General features: G+C 41.2%; 1 long non-coding RNA gene across 1 annotated transcript; it reads right to left on the reverse strand.

Moving 5' to 3' along the window:
* Positions 1 to 7,028: 7,028 nt before the first annotated feature.
* Positions 7,029 to 8,809, reverse strand: LOC131383446 (uncharacterized). Its single transcript, XR_009213483.1, has 3 exons — positions 8,671 to 8,809; positions 7,402 to 7,541; positions 7,029 to 7,115 (listed from the first exon to the last, which is right to left on the reverse strand). It is a non-coding gene; the product is annotated as an uncharacterized LOC131383446 (long non-coding RNA).
* Between the last annotated feature and the right edge of the window lie 6,343 nt (positions 8,810 to 15,152).

Genomic DNA, 15,152 nt, shown 5'->3' on the forward strand with positions numbered 1-15,152 from the left:
AGGAGGAATATAAAGTTTCTGCAAATATTTCAAGAAGGCTCCTAAGAGGAGACGGGAGCCTGGAAGTATTTTAAAGGATGGGGAGGAAGGCAGCTTGGTAGCTTTGAGATTCAAGGGGAGGCTCTCCACAGGCAAAACCAAACTGATTAGATGCCTAAGTGCTAGAGGTTGTGAACTCTGTACTGCCTCCATGGGTGGTCTCGCTGTTGTGCAAATTACCCATTGACCCCAAGGAGAAAGCTGTGGGCTGTGCTGCCCAGGTTATGGCTGCTATTACTGCTTCCTTTAGTCCAGGGCAGGAGGCAGCCAAAGGCCTCAGCCTCACAAGGAGACCAGGCAGAGCTGAAGAGGAAGAGGTGGTGATAGACTCTCAGAGGGCTGTGTCAGGTCCAGCAAGGCAGGCACACTGTCCACAAGCCTCCATCCTCCTCCCAAAGACCCTCCAGAACCAGCACTTTTCCCGCCAGATATTTTGAATCTCCTTCCCCTTCCTAATTGAAGACAGCTTTCCTTTCTGCTTGAGAGGGAACGGGAGGAACATGCTCTGCAGCCCTTTCCCTCCTCTCCTCCCCTCTCCTTCCTCTGGAGTGGGAAAGCTCTTCATTTCCAAGCAAAAGGTGGGGTTACATCATTCATCCAGCCCCTTCCCAGCAGAAAGCAGTTCTCAGAAAGAAGCCAGCCCCTTTTTCCTGGTAGGAGGAATGTGGTCCACATCTCCCCCACTCCACCTCTCTTCCCCACAGGCACTTACCTCAATACGATGGCAGCAAAGCCCCTTCCCACAGAGAAGCTATATTTCCCAATAGTCAGCAAGGAAGAATGCCTCAGTGCCCCAGATCAAACATCTGTCCCTGGAGAGCACTGTGGCCAGTTAGAGAAAGTATTCACTTTCCTTGCCAAACAGTACTGGGACCACCGCATTAGGAATAATCATAATTCAACTCTGGTTAGTCCCGAGGGCAACAAATTAGCATCAGAAATCCTTTCAAGATTCACCAATGGATCTGCACTGCATTTGCCAGTCCTGGTGTTTCTGTCAATGGAGTTTGAAATGCTGTCATTCTGGGAATCATGAGGCAAAGTGAAAGACCCTTACAGAGCACTGTGGAGTCACACCCTTCCATCTCATCAGTAACCTACATTTTTCAGACCACCCAAGTCTGAGGGTAAAAATAGGATCTCAAGAGCAAACACAAAATTTCTTCAGGAAAATACACTTCTGTTGTATAGAAATTTAAGCTCTCTCTCAAATTTCATTCAAGTACACTCCTGGGTTTCTGTCTCCCGTGGTGTCTCCTGGGTAGCCTCAGACGGTTTCTCACATGTGCTCTGCAAACTGCTCCTCTGGGCTGCCACGTGACATCTGGTGCATTTATCCCCTCTTGCCCTGGCACATTTGGGTAATGACTCCCAGTCACTGCCGACACTGTCACTGGTGTCTGCTCAAGGCATTTAATCCCTGCCAGTGTCCACTGCCAAGGTCGTTGATGTCAATGGCGGGGCATCCTTATCAATTACTACAGAAGATGCTGGCACCAATTCTCCAGATGACCTGCATACTAATATCCCAGGCCTTCTTATTTTTACTTTGCTCTCTTGCTGGCACCATTTGTAGTGACCAGCATCAAAAGTAAATAGAATCTTCCCTCTGCTCTAGAACCAGTGACTCCCTGATGCTAACCTCAATCTGGGTTCCTCATATAACTAAATGCCTGGCAGACTGACACCATCAGCTCTTCACAGATGTCACATCTCTTCTGAATCCTAGCATCCAGAGAGTTCAAATTCAAGCTGAAACTGATTTATAATTACTATGACCTTGGTGGTTAAGAACTTGGGTTTGAATCCGGCTCCACCACTTATTATCTCTGAAACTTAGTTTCCTTATCTGTAAAATACAGATTTTATGAGGCTGTTTATGGTACAATAATTCCTATGTCACAGAGTTGTGTTAAAGGTAATGCATGCAATTTACTTAACCCCATTTTTAGATTGCAGTCAGTAAATGTAGACTATTAAAATTATCACTACTTTATTTTTTTTCTTAAAGAAGAAGGAGCTGAGATCAAGAGGAATGAGGTGTGACTTATCCAAGATCACATAGCCAGTGAGTAGCAAAGCCAAGACAACATATCTCCAGGCACCTGATTCAGACTTCAGCCCTGTTGAACAACAGTGTGTTCCCATTGCTCCACAGGTGAGCTTCCACTTGAATTGTATTTGCTTGGTAGTTTTTTAAAATTTAATATCATTGATGAGTCTCCAGCTGAGAGGACTTAGTGACAAATGTAATTAATTGATGAGTTTTTCCTGTCTGCTGCATAGATAAAACCATTCGCTGAGACCATGGTATTGCAGTAAAGAAAGAGTTTAATTAATACAAGGCTGGCCATAGAGAAGAACTGGAGTTTATCACTCAAGTCAGTCTCCCTAAGAGCTCAGAGGCTAGGCTTTTTATGGAAAATTTGGTGGGCAGGGAGCTAGGGAATGAGTGCTACTGATTGGTTAGGGATGAAATCACAGGAGTGCAAGGAAAACAGTCCTCATGTGCTGAGTCCACCTCTGGGTAGAGGCCATAGGACTGGTTGAGTCATGAGTCTGGGAGGCATCAGTCAGTTGCCAGAATGCAAAAATCTGAAAAACATTTCAAAAGACCAGCCTTAGGTTCTACAATAGTGATGTTATCTACAGGAGCAATTGAGGAAGTCACAACTCTGTGACATTTGGCCACATAACTCCTGAGCAGTAAGGAAGTATAGAAATGATGCCTCCATTTGAGCAGAATTCAGGCCTTTTCCATAATCCTATCTTGTGGCTTTTCATTAGTCTTACAAAGGTGGTTTCAGAACCTGAACAAGGAAGGGTTCTGTTTTAGGGAGAAAATATTATCATCCTTGCTTCAAAGTTAAACTATAAACTAAATTCCTCCCATGGTTAGCTTGGCCTGTGGCTAAGAATGAGCAAGGGAAGCTAGCCCATGAGACTGCAAGCAAGATGGAGTTGGCCATGCTAGACTCCCTCTCATAATCTTTGCAAAGGCAGTTTCACAAACGCAGCCAAAGAGAAAAAAAAAAAAAAAAAAAAGCAAGAGATGATAAGAGTCAGACTGCAAATTTCAGCAAGGCAGTGGGAATTGTCCATTAGTTATTTGATGATGGCCAGTGTCTTCAGCTGCATGTTTTAAGTAGCAAGTTAAAAGACAAAGCATGGGTGATTGTTTCTTTATTTAAAGAGGCCAAACTTAAAACCTACAAAGGGAAAAGGATTTTGACACATCCAGATCTTAGAGCTGGAGCTAGAACCTAGGTCTAATACCCATTTTAATGTGATCCAAATCTAGAATATTTTCCCAAGTTTCCAGAGTTAGCCCTTGAGAAGAGACACATTTTTCCACATCAGTCTCTTATCAGGCTTCAGACCAAACAGGATGTCATGGGGTAGCCAGGAAGCCTTCACTCTTCAATCCTTCTTACTGTTGAATCTTAAGTGCCAAAGCTTTGAGAGGAAAAACATTCTTCAGCAGCTGGTTTTACCTTTTAATAAAATAGGTAGTTGATTTTGTGGTGGTAATTTAAGAGAGGCTGGTTAATTCTCTGTACTAGCTAGCTATTGCTGCATAACAAATTTCTCTAAAAATGAGTGGCTTAAAACAGCGAACATTTATTATCTAAGTTTCTATGGGCCAGGATTTGAAAGCGGATCTCAAATTCCAGTTGGGTAGTTCTGGCTTGTAGTTTTTTGTTTGTTTATTTGTTTGTTTTATTTTTTATTTTTTATTTTTAGTTAAAGTCAAGATGTCAGCTGAGACTGCAGTCATCTGAAGGCTTGACTGGGGCTGGGGGGTCTGCTTCCAAGATGGCTTCCTCAGATGGCCATAGGCAGGAGGCTGCTTCCTCAAGACATGGAAGCAAAGAGTCAGAACAGATGCCGATGTCCCCTGGAGGAGTTACTGAGAGAGAAATCGAGGAGGAAACTGTAATGCCTTTTATGACCTAATCTCAGAAGCCACTCACTGTCATTTCTGCCACATTCTAATCTTTAGGAGCAAGTTACTAAATTCAGTTCACACTTAAAGAAAGGAGAATTAAGTTCCACCTCTTGAAAAAAGAAATACCAAAGAATTTGTGAACAACACATTAAAATTATCACCTGCTCTATCAACTTAACCTTTATTCATTTGTTAGAAATTACATCATTAGTGAACCCGAGAGCTAATAAAATAACTTATTTTCATATTCAAACAATTTAAATTTAAATTTATGTTAAATGTAAATGTATGTATAGCACTGACCAGGGGTCGGAGGCTCAGGTTCTATTTTACACTTTGCTTCTGGCACAGCCTTGGGCATGCCACTTCTCCTTCTGGACCTCAGTTTCCTCTTCTGTAAAATGAGGCACCTGCCTTTTCAACAAATGGTCCTGGGAGAACTGGATATCTATGGGCAAAAGAACGAAGTTGGATGCTTACCTGTACCATATACAAAAAAATTAACTCAAATGGATCAAAACCTAAATATAAGACCTAAAACTATACAACTCTTAGAAGAAAACACAGGGTAAAAGCTTCATGACACTGGATTTGGCAGTGATTTCTTGGATATGACACTAAGGTCACAGGCAACAAAAGAAAAATAGACAAATGGAACTTCACGAAAAAATTTTTAAATTATTCATCAAAAGATAATATCAGCAAAGTAAAATGTCAACTAAAAGAATGAGAGAAAATGTTTGCAAGTCATATGTCTGATAAGGGATTAATATCCAGAATATTTAGAGAGCTTCTAAATCTCAACAAAAAAAACAACCTGATTCCAAAGTGGGCAAAGAACCTGAATAGACATATCTTTAAAGAAGATATACAAATGGTTAATAAGCACATGGAAAGATGCTCAACAGCACAAGTCATTAGGGAAATGCAAATCAAATCCACCATGAGGCACCACCTTACATTTATTAGAGTGGCTACTATAAAAACAAAACAAAACGAAACCCAGAAAATAATAAGCATTAGCCAGGAGGTGGAGAAATTGGAACCCTTGTGCATTGTTGGTGGGAATGTAAAGTTGTAGAGATGCTGTAGAAAACAGTGTAGCAATTCTGCAAACAATTAAAGATAGAATTACCATATGATCCAGCATCTCCACTTCTGGATGTATACCAAAAGAACTAAAAATGGGGTCTTGGCCAGGCACCATGGCTCACGCCTGTAATCTCAGCACTGTGGGAAGCCAAGGCGGGTGGATCACTTGAGGTCAGCAGTTCGAGACTAGCCTGGCCAACATGGTGAAACCCCCTCTCCACAAAAAACACAAAATTTAGCCGGGCATGGCGGTACGTGCCTGTAATCCCAGCTACTCGGGAGGCTGAGGCAGAAGAATCACTTGAACCCAGGAGGCGAAGGTTGCAGTGAGCCGAGATTGCACCACTGCACTCCAGCCTGGGTGACACAGCAAGACTCAGTCTCAAAAATAAAATAAAATAAAATTAAATTAAATAAAATTAAATTAAATATAAAAATAAAAATGAAAGTGGAGTCTTGAAGAGATATTTGCACACCCTTGTTCATAGCAGCATTATTCACAATACCAACCCAAGTGTCCATGGACAGATGAATGGATAAGCAAAATGTGGTGTATACATATAATGGAATATTATTGCCTTAAAAAGGAGGAAAATTCTGACATGTGCTGCAACACGGATGAACCTTGAGGACAGTATGCTCAGAAAAATAAGCCAGTCACAAAAAGAAAAACAAGATTCCATTTATATAAGGTACTTAGAGTAGTCAAAATCACAGAGATGGAATGTAGAATGGTGATTGATTGGGGCTGGGATTAGTGGGGAATGGGTAGTTACTGTTTAATGGGTATAGTGTTTCAGCTTTACAAGATGAAAAGGGGTTATAAAGATGGATGGTGGTAATGGTTGCATAACATTGTGAACATATGTAATGCCACAGAACTGTACACTTAAAAATGATTATGATGGGAAATTTTATGTATATTTTACCACAATAAAAATAATTGGGAAAAAAGCCAACAAAATAAAGGTGCCTGGACTGAAAAATTTTTAATGTCCCTTCTGGCTCTGATATTCTCTCTTCTAACATTATTTATTCAATTTTAGAGTTTATAGTCCATTTCTGACAATATCTATCTATCTATCTATCTATCTATCTATCTATCTATCTATCATCTATCTATCTATCTATCTATCATCTATCTAATCTATCCATCTATCTATCTACATATCTATACGTTTAACATGTTTTTGCATGTGTCTCTATGTTTCAAAAGGCTATTTAAATAAATCTTTCATGGACTTTTAGTCTTTAGAGGGAAGGTGAGGCTGTTTATATTACAGGAACATATTTTATTTGCCCACAGCAGCCAGAGCACAGCATGCTATTACTATAAATGGGGCATGATAGTGTTTTGTTATGAAACGTCTTTTGATGTAGGACAGCTACAGTCCAATGACTTCCAAATATATTTCATCCTACTGTAAAAAATAAAATGACAGATCTTCTCATGCCCACGGGGTCTCTGCACACATTTCCAGGAATTTGAGGCCATTTACTAAATCCAAACAGAAAAACATTGTTTTAATGGTTATAGATGTGTCCACTCACCTTTGAACAAGGCATGCCTCCTACTCCTAGCCTCTCATGTCTGAAGCCCAGCATGAATCAGTCGGTCTAGGTAAAAAAGGAGGAACATACCTGAATATCTTTTTGAGACATAACACCAATCTTCCAAGTTGTTCCACAGACCACCCTGACTATTCCTTACCACACCATCCCACTTGAAAAAAACCCATTAATCTGGTAGTCTCTTTATTTCCCCTCAAAGGCAGCTCAACTTTAGAACAAAATGCTTAGGGGGAAAAAATACCTTCATTTAAAAACAGCAATACTCTCAGATTAGGAATTGAAGAAACTGAGATGGTTGTTCCAAGTTCTTCCCTGGTCTCTGGGTCTTCCCTTGCAGTCCCTTTGTGCATATACATTTCACGCAACTGTTCATGCAGGTCTGGAAGGGGGTTTTGCTGAAGATATTCATGGCAGTGGTGTTTGCAGTAGTAGCAGGAGTTAGAGTCAGGCAGCAAGCAACCATCTGCAGGGAGCGGACAAGTAAAATGTGGTAAAGATATGCTATGGACACCATGCAATGATTAGAAGCATATCAGTTATCTATTGCTGTGTAACAAATTACTCCAAGTTTAACGTCTTAAAACAACAAACATTTATTATATCATGGTCTCTATGGGCTAGGAGCCAGCATGGCTTAGCTGAGTCCTTTGGCTCAGGGTCTCTTACAATGCTGCAATCAAGTGTTAGCAAGAGCTATGGGTCCTCTCAAGTCTCTACTAGACTAGAATAGGATTTGCTTCCAAGCTCACCCACGAGGCTGTTGGCAGGATTCAATTCCTCACTGCTATTGGACTGAGGGCTTCAATTCCTTGCTGGCTGTTGGCTGGAAGCCTCTCTCCAGTCTTTGCTGTTAGGCTTTCTACAAGGTGGCTCTCAAAATTTCAGCTGGCTTCCACCAGAGTGAGCAAGGGAGGGCACAAGAGAAGAAGACAAAGGCTTTTTATAACTTAGTCTCAAAAGTAACATACTGTCACTTTTTGCCACATTCTGTTCACTAAGAGCAAGTCACTAAGTATAGTCCACAATCAAGGTAAGGTGATTGTACAGGGACATGGGTACCAACAGGGCACCATCATTGGGAGCCACCTTAAGAGCTGCCTACCACAAGAAACAACAGGTCAAAGGACCATGCAGCATTAAACACAATACTTCACAGAAAAAGGCAAGAGTTAGGGTGAAGTCTGCAGCAGAATACAATTTGTCTAAATTAAAATACACAGGAACAATGTGATATGCTTTACAAAGATACAAAGAAATTCAGAGTATAAAACAATCACATTGTAATGTTTGCCTGCTGGGCATGGAGAGCTGGTGGGGAAATGAGAATAAATAACCACATAAATCCAGAGAAGGGCCTTGTAGATACAGAACTAAATTGTGTACTATAAACTCAAGACCAAGTTCAAGTCCTTGCACATGAGGTTCAAAAGAAAGGAAAAGTAAAGTAACAAAACACACACCCTGGGTCTCTCAAACACTCAAGTTCCCATGGAAGGGTCTTATCAAGATCGATGTCTGAGGGAGCTCCCCACCCAATGTCACACTGGATTAAAGTCATCTCAAAGTCTCAGAGATTCTTACGGAGTAAAATAGCATCTGTGTTAGTGTGGCATACCTTGGGGTCTGTAAGACAGCTCTAAGAATTCAATGTACATAAAACATATCCACTTGGTGACCAAATGTCTCAGGACTAAAGGCTTTCCTGAATGTGGGACTTTCAATGCTAAAACTTGGATAATTTGGTCACCTTATCACCTGAGGAGTTTGTCTAAAAATGCAAATTGAAGCATCCTCACAAGTGATTCTGATTCAGTTTGCCTGAGCAGGACCAGTAATCTGCAGGCAAAGCAGAGCCAGAAGTCCTTCTAATACAGATGGTCCATGGACCACCCTTCTAGAATTCTCTGTTATAGAAGGACAGTTTTGAAAGCTACTTCTGGTAGCACCAAAGGTGACAGCCACTCTCAAGTCTGTAATCACAAGTCTCATGCAGCCACCTGCTGCAGTATCACTATTACCTGTTGATAATCCCAGGGCTCTAGTTCACAGTTCATTGATTCTAGTATTTCTCTTCCACGAAGGCAGGCCTCAAGATCCAGGAGGCAAAGTTCAGGAAGAGGTCAAGACGGGAGTTTGAGAAGCAAGATTTTCCTGACTGGCTGTTAGAAGAAACCACATCCCACAGCTGGATTAGCCATCTCCAGAAAAGTCTGGCAGAAATTACCCACCCACACGACAATCTGAAGAATGTGCTTATAAGATTAAAGTGACCTCTAGGTCTTCAGGAAGCAGCTGCGTCAAATGTAATCTCTGTAAAATATTTTTCATATTTAGAAAATATAAAAGCTTACACAAGTACATTAACATGATAAAATAATGATGAGATAATGGCAAGTGTCTCTCACATCTAGCTGGAGGAGGAGGGGAGTCCTGATGCTGACATTGAGGGGAGGGGATTTTGAGAAGCTGCAGATATATTAGGTAGACATATCACCATTAAAAGGGTGTGTCAAACCATAAAAGTTTGTAAAACATTCTTAGTAACCAATCAATAGTCCTTGCTCTATTTTTATATTCACAGAGTAATCTTTTGATCTCCCATTATTCTTTGTTCTCTAAATACAGATTGAGTAACTTCTATGTGAGAGGTACTGTGAGAAATATTTGTATTTTGGTCTTAATTTTTTGTTGGATTTTAGGTTTTATGAAGGTAGACTCTAACTAGCAGAAGACGAATGCAAATAAAGCAGTATTTTGATGGTTTCAAAGAAGTCAGCTGTAGTGATAAGAGCAGTTATGGTTTTAGAGTCCTCCAGAAGCCAACCCCGAGACAAGAATCCAAGTAGTTTTGGGAAACGATCCCAGGAAATACATAAAAGAGAGTGGAGGGTAAGTTAGGGAAGGCAAAGAAGCTGATAAAAGATATCTGCCAAGCCAATTACCATTGCGGGCAACTGATGTTACAGCCTGCTGGGGAAGTCTGGGAGACAATAAGAGATTCTATGCTGTCCACACTCTAAAATAGGTTTCAGAGTTATTCCTAACAAGGGGTATTCATCCACTGACCCTCCATTGGTCATTATCTGAGTGTCGCTTCTTGGGAGATTGATTACATCTCAGGCACTTCTGCTCTGCCCTGTATGAGGGCTGAGCATGCTCTCTTGACTACATAGAGTCATGAATGTTTTCTATAAACAGGTTGAGAATGTAGAGACAAATACCAAGGGGATGTGGGTGGGCTAGCAACAACATCTGCCATAATAGCTCGCAGTTGCTGCATTCTTACAGGGCTCCACAGACTAGATTAAATATATATTATCTCATTTAATATCTGATTAATATTCATTTTCCAGATCAGGAAACAGATGTGAAGTGAAAAGAGACTTGTATATGATCTCACAGTCAGCACATGGTGTGGCTGGGGTTTGAACCTTGACAGCTGGGTTTTAGAATCCAAGATTTTGGCCACTGTACTCTATTGGCCCCTTGAAGAGTTTGTATCTAGGTGAGGGAATAGAAAGAGATTTCAAGATGGGGGTGTAAAAACCAGCTGTTTCATGAAATATGAACCAGATTTCAGTCTGGGATTCAGCACTGGTATAGAAGTGCAGACATGCAATGAAGTTCAAGATTATCAAGGGTCCTGTTTGGCTAAAATATAAATCATAGGTAGTGGAGGATATTGGGGAGGATTCTGAATGCCCAGTTAAGAAGCTCACACACAGTGGGCTTGACTGTAAGGAACTGTTGAGGCTTTTTGAGCAATGACATGATAGAAGATGGGCTTGAATAACATTAAAGAGTGTTACTAACAAAAACCATATTATCTTAAAATAACATTCAACAGGAAGCCATGAATTGGTTGGATTGATCAAAAAAGAGGGAAAGATGAAAGAGCATGTGAGAATTCAAGAGTTTCAGGACACTTGTCTCAGAGACCCGGAGTTACTGTGGCATGATAGGACAGCTAAGAAGAGCAGATTCCAGACCAGGTCATGGATATAGAGTGCTCAGGAACTCCAGTCCCAGATATCAGTGTCTTTAATGGAATACAATAGAGAAAAGGACCAGACTGGCTAGCTTGGACTTAGGTATGGCTGAACTTTCTAGTTCCACTTCAGCTTATAGTCCTAAGATTTGCTACTCTAAAGAGAATTTAATCTGTTTGCCCAGCATTGATCAGACTCCAAATGAACTGGTGGAATTCCTTTTACTAAAAAAAAAAAAAAAAAGCCTGGACACACCATGGACCACGCCTGTAATCCCAGCACTTTGGGAGGCCAAGGCAGGTGGATCACAAGGTCAGGAGTTCAAAACCAGCCTGGCCAACATGGTGAAACCCCATCTCTACTGAAGATACAAAAAATTAATTGGGCATCGTGCTGCATACTTGTAATCCCAGCTACTTGGGAGGCTGAGGCAGGAGAATCACTTGATCCCAGGAGGCAGAGGTTGCAGTGAGCTGAGATCATGCCATTGCACTCCAGTCTGGGTGACAGGACGAGACTCTGTCTCAAAAAACAAAAAAAGTGAATGATAGTTTGATGACTCAATCAAAGGTGGCTTGACAGATACCTTTTTTTTTTTCTTTGAGACAGAACCTCGCTTTGTCACCAGGCTGGAGTGCAGTGGTGTAATCTCAGCTCACTGCAACCTCTGACTCCCTGGTTCAAGTGATTCTCCAGCCTCAGCCTCCTGAGTAGCTGGGATTACAGGCACGTGCCACCACGCCCAGGTAATTTTTGTATTTTTAGTAGAGATGGAGTTTCACCACGTTGGCCAGGATGGTCTTGATCTCCTGACCTCGTGCCCACCCAAGTGCTGGGTTTACAGGCATGAGCCACTGCACCCAGCCTCCTTTGCCTTCCCTAACTCTCCACTCTCTTTTATGTAGAGCAATGCATTAGTGACATTCATATTGCTGATGAGCGTGAAATACTTACATTGATGGCTGATGGTGTATTGTTTTCCTGGAAAGAGGCACTTCTTTTTCTTCTTTTGCTAGGTGGTTCTTTCTATTCTGGAACCTTAAATGCACACCTAGTCCAAGATTCCATATTTACCTTCTCTCTGGACATTTAATCATAACCCTCGACTATGTCTTTTCGCTGATGACATTTCAGTATCTCTAGAATTCATCCTTTCCCTTGAACATAGTTTCCAACTGCTGGGTTGATCAAAAAAGAGGGAAAGATGGAAAAGCAGGTAACAGGTATGGCAATAATTCAGGAGTTTGAGGACACTTGTCTCAGAGATCCAAGATGTCACTACCAGGATATTTCCACTAATGCCTCAAACTCAACGTGACCAAAAACAAGCCGGTCACATTCTTCCACAAACAAGTTTGTTTTTTTCTGACTTCCCAGTTGATTCATGACCCCATCATTCCTCAACTTGCTGATACTTGACCCTTGGAACAGCCTCTGACTCCCTCTTATCAACTGTCCACCCTAATGAATGCATGCCAAAACCTTGTTTATTCTACCACCACATCTCTTAAAGTTGGCCAGCCCCTTTGTCTTTATTCTAGTATAGCGTATTGTCAAGAGTTAAATTTACAACAAATCTAGTTTAAAGGTCTAGTGGGCTTTTATTCGTGACTCTAGCATAGGGCAACACCACATTCTATAAAATAGAATAAATGTTCCAAGAAGCTGAGTAGAAAGGGTTGGCTTTATAGGCAGAAAAGGGCTGGAGAAAGCAGAAACAGAACAAAACTTGAATTGATGGTTTCAAATTACTTTCCTCAGAGAGTTAAAGCAGAGGGAACTTCTTTATCATGAGGGCTCAGGTAAATTGAACCCCTTTTGATTGGTTGCTGTGAATTTCCTGTTTTCTTGGAAAACTCTCACATTTTAGAGTTCAGTGGCACCTGAACATTGATTATGTGGCACTTAACATGAGTGACTCCATTCTGGTTTGGTCTGGTCTGCTGGGGCCTAGTGAAAGGGGCTAATCCAAAACAATGGCCTCCCATAAACTTTGTTTAATAATAGTATATAGTATAGTATGGTATAGTATAGTCTAGTTGAGGTTTTTGTTGTCTGTTGCTTAGCTTTTTACTTGGAATATAACCACACTCCTTATACTGCCCTCCTCCAAATAAATAGCACCTCATCTTCCTGTCGGTCTGATATGGTTTGGATTTGTGTCCCCACCCGAATCTCATGTTGAATAATCCCCAGTGTTGGAGGAGGGACCTGGTGGGCGGTGAATGGATCATGGGGGCGAATTTCTCACTTGCTGTTCTTGTGTAGTGAGTGAGTTCTCCCAAGATCTGGTTGTTTAAAAGTGTGTAGCACCTCCTTCTTCTCTCTGTCTTGCTCTGACCATGTGAAGACGTGCCAGCTTATTCTTTGCCCTCTGCCGTGATTGTAAGTTTCCTGAGGCCTCCCTAGTTACGCTTCCTGTACAGCCTATGGAATTGTGAACCAATAAAATCTTTTTTTAAATAAATTATCCAGTCTTAGATAGTTCTTTATAGCAATATGAGAATGAACTAACACAGCATCTCATAGGATTTTGCTATATATCGTTTCTATTTGTAGCTCTCTTATGATAGTAATAGCTAAAAGCAATACTAGGTGCCAGGCATTGTCCTACATGCTTTACATACATTATCTCTTTTAATCTTCACAGAAACCTTTTGGGATAATACAATTGTGAGCCACATTTTACACATGAGAAAACTGAGGCACAGAGAGGTTAAGTGGACTTTCCCAGGGCAGGAGCTGAATTGGAATCCAGGCCTCTGCATCTCCTAATAACAAAGTGCCACATTGAACCTCTTGTCTTCTTTTCCAGACTGTAAACTCCTTAAGATGAGGATTTCTCTATATAACCAAGTGACTCTTGCACAGTGCCTTACTAATTGTAGCGTGAATGAATGACAATTTTGCTTGATGGTAGAATTCAGGGAAACATCAAGCTGGAAGTCATTTGGTCCTGCTATTCCTGTAGAAGTGAGACTGTAGCTAATTCATTCTGGATGATAAACTTTAACCAGATCAGATCATTCAAGTAGGCCCTAGCTAGAGTAGAAATGACCCAAGAGAAATCAGGCTGCAACCTACATGAAATCAGACATTGGGCTCAAATGTGTGTGTTAAGCTCTGCCTCTCCCTTAAGTTCTATTATTTATAGACTCTTTTTCTTTTGCTGCATACCTGAAAACCCACACTCTTCTTAACTAACAAAAGAAGAATCTGAATTACAGACTTAGAAACACAGAGTGTGTAGTAAAAGAGTATTTGCAAATGTAGGTGGAGCAGAGGCCCTCTGGGAGGCTCAATACAATTACTTTTTGGCTGAATGACCTTGCAAACCTCTTCTAGAGGCTGAGCAGTGCTATTTCATGCCTCTGCCACAGCATTTTCTCTCTGAAAAATCAACGACCCAAGAAAGCAGTTGGTGGCAGGAGGAGAGAGTCCCTGAGCTAATCCTTGAGGTTGAGGCAGAAACACAGCTGTTTTGGATTCAGCCTGGGGATCAAGGGGAGACATGACTGCTGTATTTAGAGAGGCTTGTCTTCAGTTGGCATCATTCTGAGCACTCCAGTTCTCTGTCAATAAGCACTTTATGGGAGAGATAAATGGATTTGGAGCTGAGGATAGGGGAGGGTGTCTGGGAAAGCATAAACATATTATCTGAGACCTTCCATCAAGCCCCTTCACTGAAGTGCTCAAGGACTCAGACATTGAGTTTAGCAGAGGCAGAGTGGGAAGGAGGGAGACTCTGCAGCCCTTTGGGTGAAGCCAGCTGCAGAAGTCTGGTCTAACAATAATAGACAGCATTAGAGGATCCGGCCTCTGTAGCTTGCTTCACCCACAGTGGTGCCAGGTTCTGTGCTGAGGGATTATCAAATGACAGTTTGGCCACCATCTTGACAATAAGACTAGAAACAATTGGCCTCCTATGAAGAGAAAACATGAACATTCATTCTAAAGGAGTATTGGTGAAAATGTAAATTAGTACAACTATTATGGAAAACAGTATGAAGGTTTCTCAAAAACTTAAAATAGAACTGCTATATGATCCAGCAATCCCACTTCTGGATATATCCAAAGGAAATGAGGTCCGTATGTTGAAGAAATAGCTTCACTCCCATGTTCATTGCAGCACTGTTCACAATAGCCAAGACACAGAATCAACCAAAGTGTTTACCAACAGATGGATGAATGGATAAAGAAAATGTGGTTATATAAACAATGGAATACTATTCAGCCTTAACAAAGGAGGAAATCCTGTCATTTGCAACAATACAGATAAACCTGAAGGACATTATGCTAACAGAAATAAACCAAGCACAGAAAGACAAATACTGCATGATCTCATTTATATGTGGCATCTAAAAAAGACAAACTGGCCAGGTATGGTGGCTCACATCTATAATTCCAGCACTTTGGGAGGCCAAGCTGAGAGAATTCCTTGAGGCCAGGAATTAGAGACCAGCCTGAGCAACATAGCAAGACTCTCTCTCTACAAAAAAAATTAAAAATTA

This window comes from Hylobates moloch, unplaced genomic scaffold (assembly GCF_009828535.3).
Source record: "Hylobates moloch isolate HMO894 unplaced genomic scaffold, HMol_V3 SCAFFOLD_1, whole genome shotgun sequence".
Taxonomy (NCBI): Eukaryota; Metazoa; Chordata; class Mammalia; order Primates; family Hylobatidae; genus Hylobates; species Hylobates moloch.